Raw genomic sequence first — 9,216 nt, 5'->3', positions numbered from 1 at the left:
ATTCCACTAAGAACAGCAAGAAACTCAGCAGATTGCCTTTTTTCAACATCATTTTATAGTATAACAATCTTTAGAATTTATCGGTTTTTGTGACAGTGGAGAGCGGAGTGGCCTGCTTCCAAGTAGCCAAGGAATTGTCGCTAAGGAATACATCAATCGTGTAGTAACCACGATTTGTTAAATGTGTTTTAACATATTGTTTAAACTTAGGTAAAGGTAGATCTAATATTACCTTCGGTATAATGTTATAAAAGCATATACCCATCAAATCAAAGGATTTCTGTGCTTTTCTCATACGATATGCAGATATCACTAATTTATGCCCGTTTCTAGTAAGTCGACTGTTTATATCGACTAATTTATAATATTAGTAAGGATAAACAAGTAGCGGCCCGCGACTTCGTTTTCTGTGAAAATAATAACAAATCTATACCATAAAGTACCTTTCCAGACTACATGGAGAAATTTTGTCTGGTCTGGGGCCGGGCTATTGACCAACCTTTCGAAGAAGAAGACTTCACTTACCAGCAGGTGAGATCGCAGACAAGGATTTACTTGTACATCTAAAACGCAAAATTGTTATCACATTTATTTAAAGTAAACCAATGCACGTTTGTCCATTAGAAACAAAAATAAATTTACTACATCAGATCCAGTAATCCCTACAGCCTTCAATTTCGCATTACTCAATCAATTTAACCTAAATGGAAACTACAAGCGCCTAAGTGGCTCGGAGAAAAGTCTTAAAATCGATCTGCACTTAGCTCTAAGAGGCAATTTTCATTGAGATAATTTCCATCCGACATCGCGGAAGTGCTTGCAAAAGTGTCAGGGTGTCGCAGTCGGACAATGGGATCTTGGGGCCTCAAACTACTATAAATTCACTATAATGGCCCCATTCGGCTCGTATTGAAAGCTGGGCCCTCGCTGATATACTATCAGTTAATCGGTTTGGGATGCAATGCGGTGGTTATGGATGGATTCTTAGGATGTTGTATCGAATCGAATTTACTATACCCTCGTAGGCTTGGCTAGGCTACTATATAACGGTACGTACTATAGTCAAGTTGGCATCTATTTTGACTTACATCGGTCTTCGGTATTTCTCTCTATGTTTATCAACTGTAGTGATCAAACAGGGTTCTATTCGAGTTGCACAAACTTTCTGAGTACTTTTATAGTTAAAAAATATAGTGTTTCTGTATTAGGCTAAAATGTACCTACTTTTTTGGTAACATATAGGAATAAATGTAATTTCCTTTTTACTTTCCTTTTTTCTTTGATTTTGAAATTACTGCGTGTCATATTATGATTATTTACCTAATCTTTGGAACTGATTCTTAAGACAGAAGTTTTAAAAACAGGTACATAAGTCTATATTGTGCCTTTAGGGAGGGTGATTATATGATATTGCTCAAAAATACAGCCTTTTCGAGCTCTGGTGAAAATTAAAAAAAGTCCTATTATTTGCAAAGTTAGTGACATTAAAACTTAGGTATAAGTTAGGTTTTTGGTGAATTGATGTATGATGTATTTTAAGGAGGATTCCACAAAATGCAGTCTAAAAGGGTGGCAGATTAGATGATTGTATTATTCACCAAATCCTAGTTACAGCTTCTCCCAGCTTTGATGAAAGCTACCTCAACTCGTGTAGATGGTTAAAGCTCACATACGTAAGTATGTGAGCTTTAACCATCTTCCTTAATTAATATGAGTAGCTCCCATCTTCCTTAATTAATTTTTAGCTTACAAGGAGGCGAAGAGTGGGCAATGGAGAAAGCTACGCTCGGAGACTGGTGTAAAATGAGATCTGCAAAAGAACAATACTTATCTAGATAGCACGATTAACAAATAAATAAATTAATAAATCACCATCTTGCCCCAAAGTAAGCGTAGATTGTGTTGTGGATACTATGAAGATTGATGAATATTTTTATGAATAATATAAATAAATACTTATAATATACATAATATGAACATCCAAACAAATTATACACATAAATACTTATGATAAACATATAAACAGATACTGAAAAAAGGAGAAAGGATGTACGTTGGGGTCCCAAGGTGCTGGAATGACAGCCCCGCACTGGTAAACGCAGCGTTGTTTGACCCCAATGAGGGAGACAGACGACATTAAGTTCGTCACAGGTAGCCACTGGAACTCCCTCATTAAGACCTATGTCCAGCAGTGGACGTCTATCGATTGATACGATGAAGGCACAAAGCTTGAAGAATCGATTGCCGTTTGGGTTCCAAGGTGAGAGACCACATCAAGTCAGTCCAGGTTTTGATGTCTGTCAGCTTATATCAAGTGTTGATAATGATTGATAGAAATTAATTATACACAACTTTACCATAGCTTCGGTGAAAAATCTACGCGCAGAATTTTAATCTCGATCGCTCAGCAAATAGCGGAACGATAGATGAACTTTTTGCGAGAACATTTTTGCCAGCCTTACTTAAGCCTATTCCGCACAAAGTCAATAGAGCTAGCCGGTGAATTCCCTTTCCCTCACGAACGGCAGAATGCAATATTAGGGTCGACACCTTTGACGAAGACTGGAAGCGGCTCAAAATGAAAAATGCACTCGCATTTCGAGATATTTCAACTCACATATTTGTTTGAGGATTTATTTTAATACTAAAGTCGATGCTCACTGAGTATAGACTTCGAAAAATATTTCGTATATATTCTTTTTAAAAGGATGGTTGAATCGCTACTTAATATTATAAATGTGACGGTATTGTTGTTTGTTTGTTTAACCTTCTTTTCGTCGTAACAAAGCAACCAATCGACTTTGTTTTTGGCATACAGTTAACTGAAGTAGCCTTTAAGAATATTATGGTTTACTATTAAGTATGCTGATTTCTTACGATTTTTTCTGTCGCCGTTAAAGCAAATAATATTTTAATTTCTTAAAAGGCTAAACTTAGAATAGTAAGAGGTGCATGCTTGAATTCGAAGTTGGCCCCCCGTAATCCGAAGCACTAGGCTGTCATTGCTTTAACAACTTATTTTAATGGAAAACTATCATATATATAATCATTGAAATGTACAGTAATAGTTAACAGTAAACTTTAACACCGATGCAGGGAGACTTTTATAAGACGTTAGTTCCTCTCGTAGGAATAGCAATCACCCTAGCGGAAAACTTGAGTTCCCCCTGCACCGAGCGGCTTCAAAAAATATTGTACTTTGTAACTTCCGTGTCAGGTCTCACAAAACTTGACACGCCTTCAAGGACTCGTCAACATTTAAAATTTTAGTTAAAGGCATAAGCAACTTTATGTAAATAGTTTTCAGTAATCATTATCAACCAATAACCGGCTTATATATAGAGCACGGGTCTCCTCTAAAAATGAGGAGGCTTAAGGCTGTAGTCCACCCTGGCTTAGTGCAGATTGGTAGACCTCATACGCCTTCAAGAATGTTGTGGAGAACTCTCAGGCATGCTGGGTTTAATTAACTGCTATACTCCTAAACTGTCCCGTTGGTTTAGTGGTGAGCATGTTCGACTCTATATCAAGAGTTCAATCCCCGGTATTATTGGGGTTTTTCTTAGAAATTCTTTGTACAAACCTAAAATTTGGAAATTGGTGGAAATTCGCCCCCGTGCCTCGGAAAGCACGTGAAGCAGTCTTTCCTGCGCCTGATATTTTTCCGGTCGTGTTTAAACTATTATTATTTTTTATGTTTAATTGGATAACCTATCTTAGTTGTAATTACACAATAGTTCAAAAATTTGTTGACTTAAAACTAATAACAGGTTTTCACAGTTAAGCTCTATAATATATACAAGAACTGGCATAACATAGCAAAAATGCAGCAAACTATTCCTAAAAATAAAGTTTACCTAACATGCAACAGTTTATCTAATAGATTGCCACGTAATCTATTGATTTTACCATAAAATAGGTCAATTTCAGGGTCATTCCGTCCCATAGAACTATAAGAATGAGAGAATAGAGAATGCGGCTGTGTTTGGGGACACACTTGTGCATATTACCCGCGTAGTTAGATTTACTCTCACATTGAGGAGATTGACATCCGGTTAACTCGCTGCCATCTTTACTTACCATCAGGAAAGTTAGCAGTCAAAGGCTAGTTCAACAGCTTTGATGTTGTTTTAAAACAACTGAACGTCTGGACAGCGTCGATAGCTAGTATATAGAGGCCCTTACTACTGAGTACAGTGCGCCCGATTGCTCTGCCTAGGCTGTTACATAGGATCTTTGCTAAAATTCCTTACCCAGTGGTAAGAGAGTGATATTGTCACTAGCACGTGTATTATTAGTTGGATATAAAAGGTAAGAACAAATATTACGAGTACATCGTATGCTGTTTACGTAAGAAATCACATACAAAGTTTAGCAAGACAGCAATGCAATATGAATGAACAACTCGTATCGATGCGGAAGCGCGTGCCAGGAATACCTACAAGGAATACGAATACAGAACAGAATACCCGACGAATACGAATACGGTCACGAATCACTCGAATACCAATAGCTGACGTGCTATAAATATTATTTGAAGCCGGTCTAGAAGTTTGTCGAACAAATAATAAGCGCGTCTGAGTCCGGAAACTATATTACATTCGAATAATAACACACTCGAAACTGCAATCTATTGGCAGTTATTGTATGCAGATTCGTTTAATTCCATGCTAGTGGTACAGTTACAGTTTGTCACAAATAGCGCCAGAACCTATTACTTTTCCGGGGTAAAAAAATACTAACCTTAGTTTAATCTATCTACGTTCCAAATTTCAGTCAAATTGGTTCAAATTCAAATTCAAGATTGTTTTATTCATGTACACCTTATCACATACACTCATGAAGCGTTCATATATTTAACATGTTACACTAATGTTAGTGATGGTGATAACTGCATTCGTTAACTTAAAACTAAAGAAGATGGTCTAAGAAGAGCGCACCACAAACTTAGCCAGGTTTTATTTTTTTGTTATCACTATCTCACAGTGGAGTTCAAGTTGAGGAATGAAGTTAGGGAGTTAGAGATAGATAAAATTATAATATGTACATATTGGCAGTTATTGTATGCAGAGGTGTTTAATTCCTTGCTCGTGGTAGAGTTACAGCTTATCACAAATAGCGGGGCCAACCAATTACTTTTCCGGGATAAAAAAAATAGCAGCATATGTGTGAATCTAGGCACATCATATGCTGCTATGTGAAAAAAATAGCAGCATATGATCTATCTACATTCCAAATTTCAAACAAATTGGTTCATGAGTTACGACGGAAATGATTAACAAACATGCACACTTACATACAAACTGCCGCATTTATAATTGCAAGAATAGCTTGACAAAAACTTTAAATTTAATTTCCTAGCCATGCAACTCTTTCCTATACAAAAAACATTCCAAGAAAAAAGGAAGAAAAGTTCGCTGCAAACGTAAAATTCACAATGACCGCGCTCTTTTTACTCTGCGCTGAACTACAAAGAACAAATACAAATAGCAACAGATAGGGGCTGTATCGGGGCATACGCTTATCGTTCACTTCCAAACTCCTGACACTAAAAGGGGGGTGCAATAACAATAGTCTATTGGTCTGTGTATCTCTGTCATCGTAGCGCACGTTTGGTTCGATTCTCACTAGTTTTTGAAGTTAAACTTCTTTAGGCGCGACTAGGGGATAACTCAGATCTTTTTTAGTTGTGTATTTTCCGCTATTATAAATAATAATTTGGATTGGTTGTAAGTATATGTCATACACTCCACGCTTCTTGACTTATACGCCAGCTAGTGGCAAATATAATAATCAATTAGGATTATTTATTTCCAATATTTTCAAACATATCAATTGTGAATAGCAAAACTTTGCAAATTGCAAAGTTTTTTGAAAATCACTTGTTGTATTTATTACTTTTGTAATAAATAAATTATTCAAGTTAATTTTTGTTCTTAAGAATCTCAGCTGTTGATTTTTTAGAAGAAAAGTTTGATTTATCTATGAATATTTCTCGACTTCAATAATCAACACGTTTCGCTACAAGAATAGATGCTGTATTAAAGAAATGTAGCAAATTTAGAGAGTTAAATTCATGTTTCGCGTTATAGTTACCAGAAACCTATAATTACATACATAAAAAAATATGATGACATTCAAGTAGGTGCCTATTTAGAATGAATAATATTAACATTACATTTGAATTATCTTTGTAAAGCACATGAATAATAAATATAATTAAATTATAATACGAAATTTATTATTTTACTTAAAATTTAACGTCGTCAACGCAAATAAGTTTTACTTTAAATGCGCGTAAAGATTTAACAGCCAAATGGCGCAGTGGGCAGTGACCCTGCTTTCCGCATCCAAAGCCGTGGGTTCGATTCCCACAACTGGAAAAAAAATTGTGTGACGAACATGAATGTTTTCCAGTGTCTGGGTGTTTAAATGTATATTATAAGTATTTATAAAATAAAATAAATAAAAAAGCCATTTATTCTACTACCATAATTATCATTTTTTGTTAAGATTAATATTAATGTTAGTATTACATATTGTTATTATACTCGTATAACATTATTTATTAATTTATTTATTCCTTCATTTTAATTCACAGCTTATTTCTAAACATTAAACACAAATACAATTGTTCCTTAAAAGAATGCACTAACTTATAGCATCTACACTAACAAATTTAAATTACTTAGAAGTATTTATGTGTATTATATTCATAAAAATATTCATCAGCTATCCCATAACACAAGCTACGCTTACTTTGGGGCTAGATAGCGATGTGTGTCATGTCGTAGTATATTTACTTATTATTACTTATTTATCAAGATTACGCACACACATTTTTTTCTACATTTGATGTACTTAGATGCCTTGTAGTGACGGCAGATCAGAGTACAGTTGTCACTCTCCCCTCTTCCCGCGGGTGTCGTACAAGGCGTCTAACACAAAAAGAACAGCAGCTTTCTCTTCTACTGCTACCATCTAGTGCGATCACAAACCCGTTTTACCAGTGTGGTGATTATGGGCAACCCAGCAGTAGACTGTTATTTTTTTACTCTTTATTTGTACACCACTCAGAAAAACGAGACAAAAAAAAGAACAAACAAATGAAGAATGAAGCAGGATACAAAGGGCGGCCTTAGCGCTAAGTAGCGAGTAGTTTTGTTTTTTTTTTTAAACTTTAACTAGTGCTTAAAAACAAACTCACCAGCTTGAAAGTGTAGATGTGGCCTAAGGTGGGACGTGTTTGAGCAGAAGATGCATATTCACTCTTGTTTTAAAGATACCCAGGTTGTAGGAATGAGGGAATACAAAACTCGGAAGGGCGTTCCAAACTCCAGCCAAGCGTATAAGAAAAGAAGATGCAAATCTCTTCGAGACAGTTTTTGGGATATTCACAATATAGGTAATGAGATCTAATATAGGCTATTGATGAAAGTTAGATAATGAAGGGATCTTTAACGCACGTTTCCCGCGAATAAGGTCACTATAGATTCCAAAAAAAAAATTTCAACAATGGACAAACATTCCCCTTGGGAGGTCGTTTGTGAAGTGTACAGGCTACTGTTGATTATGACGATGAAGATGTACTTTAATTAACATAAAAAAATAGTTTTGAAACTTATTTTGTCCATTAATATTGACAGTTTAAATACTTACCTATTATTATTAACTTTAAAATTTTTGAGCCTTGTCAAAAGTCTCTGATTTACAAACTAAGAGAATTATCTTCGAAGCCGCTAACTGACTGCTGATTGGCAAACAAAGAGATAAATAAACCAAATCTTCTCATATCTTATTTCAAAGGTAGCCCCTTAAGGGCACTCAAACGCACACATTAAGCAATATGGCTGCATAACCCTAAAAATGATAAAAGCTCTTATAACTGGGCCATATAACCATCAAGAAATAAAACTCTTTGTTCCCCAAACATTCTAAAAGAAGCTATATATTAAAACATCAAGACACTGTAAACAACCCATTCTCTTTTACTGCCAAAAATAAAACGAAAAACAATGTAGCCAAAGCTGACAACAAAAGAACCTCAGATTGCACGGTGTGTGATTTATTTGGTGCAATATCGTGCCGCTGGGTGCTTTATCATAGTGAGATGGTAGCGAGAGCAACTGGGTACATTGGGGACGCGTTAGAAAAACAAAAGGCCACCTTAGTACACGTATACACTACAAAGAACTTCGTAGCTGCCATTCCCATTTTGTCGCTGCACCGCAGAATGTTGTAAAGTGCGACTCTGGAGTGGGCGATTAATACAAAACATTGTTTTAATCTCTACTACTAGATAAGAGAGAGACGAGTGAAGGATCACTATTTATTGGCTGGGCAATGATAGGAATATTCACTGTATTAAATTTATCTAGTTTGTATTCTTTATCTTTTTGATGGTTTTTTTTATTTTTTTTCCTTTCTTTCTCTATCTTGTATTTATATTAGTGTATTGTATGTTTATATTATGTATGTATTTATGTAATCAATAATATATTGTAGTATATCTACTCGTATATAATATTTGGTTGTTTAATTTGTTTGTTATTTGTTTTTTTTTTACAATATTTTGTAACTAAAACCTACCTATTTAAAGCAATTTCTTTTACGTCTTTAGTTGCCAGAAAGAGATTGCTATATAGCAATAAGGCTGCCAAATTGTACCTTCTACCTTAACGCTCTATTATATTTGTATTTTTTTTGAATTTCTGGTGAAAAACAAAAAAATAAAAACAAAAAACACCACCCGTGTTCACTCAAAGTGAATTCATTCACTCATTCATTCATAAGAGTTCAGTCAAACAATCGGGGACGACGAATTCAATGCTCGTCACGCAAATTTTACTTTTCGGACCAGGAAAACCTCGTTAGGAAGCCTGTATGTCTGAGAGTTAAAAAATTCTTAAAGTCTTGTGAACTCTACAATTCATTGGTGATGTGGACTACGGCCTAAGCCCTTCTCATTCCACGAGGAGATCTGTGACTTGCAGTAGGTCAGTGAAGGGTTGATATTGATGATGTTCCGTTCACCGTTCGTACAGACTCATTAATTCCCCACAGCTGGGCACACATATGTAAGTCATATCCTATAAGTCGGTGTCATTTTGTTTTCTAAGATATAAGAAGTCTGTCAGCAATCATCAATCTACTGCTGGACTTGAGGGGTGGCCCAATGGGATTGGTGTCTCATCATCACTACGCAGGGCAGACGGG

Source organism: Pararge aegeria, chromosome 20 (genome assembly GCF_905163445.1).
Source record: "Pararge aegeria chromosome 20, ilParAegt1.1, whole genome shotgun sequence".
NCBI classification, from domain to species: Eukaryota; Metazoa; Arthropoda; class Insecta; order Lepidoptera; family Nymphalidae; genus Pararge; species Pararge aegeria.
Note: the sequence above shows the minus strand (reverse complement) of the source record.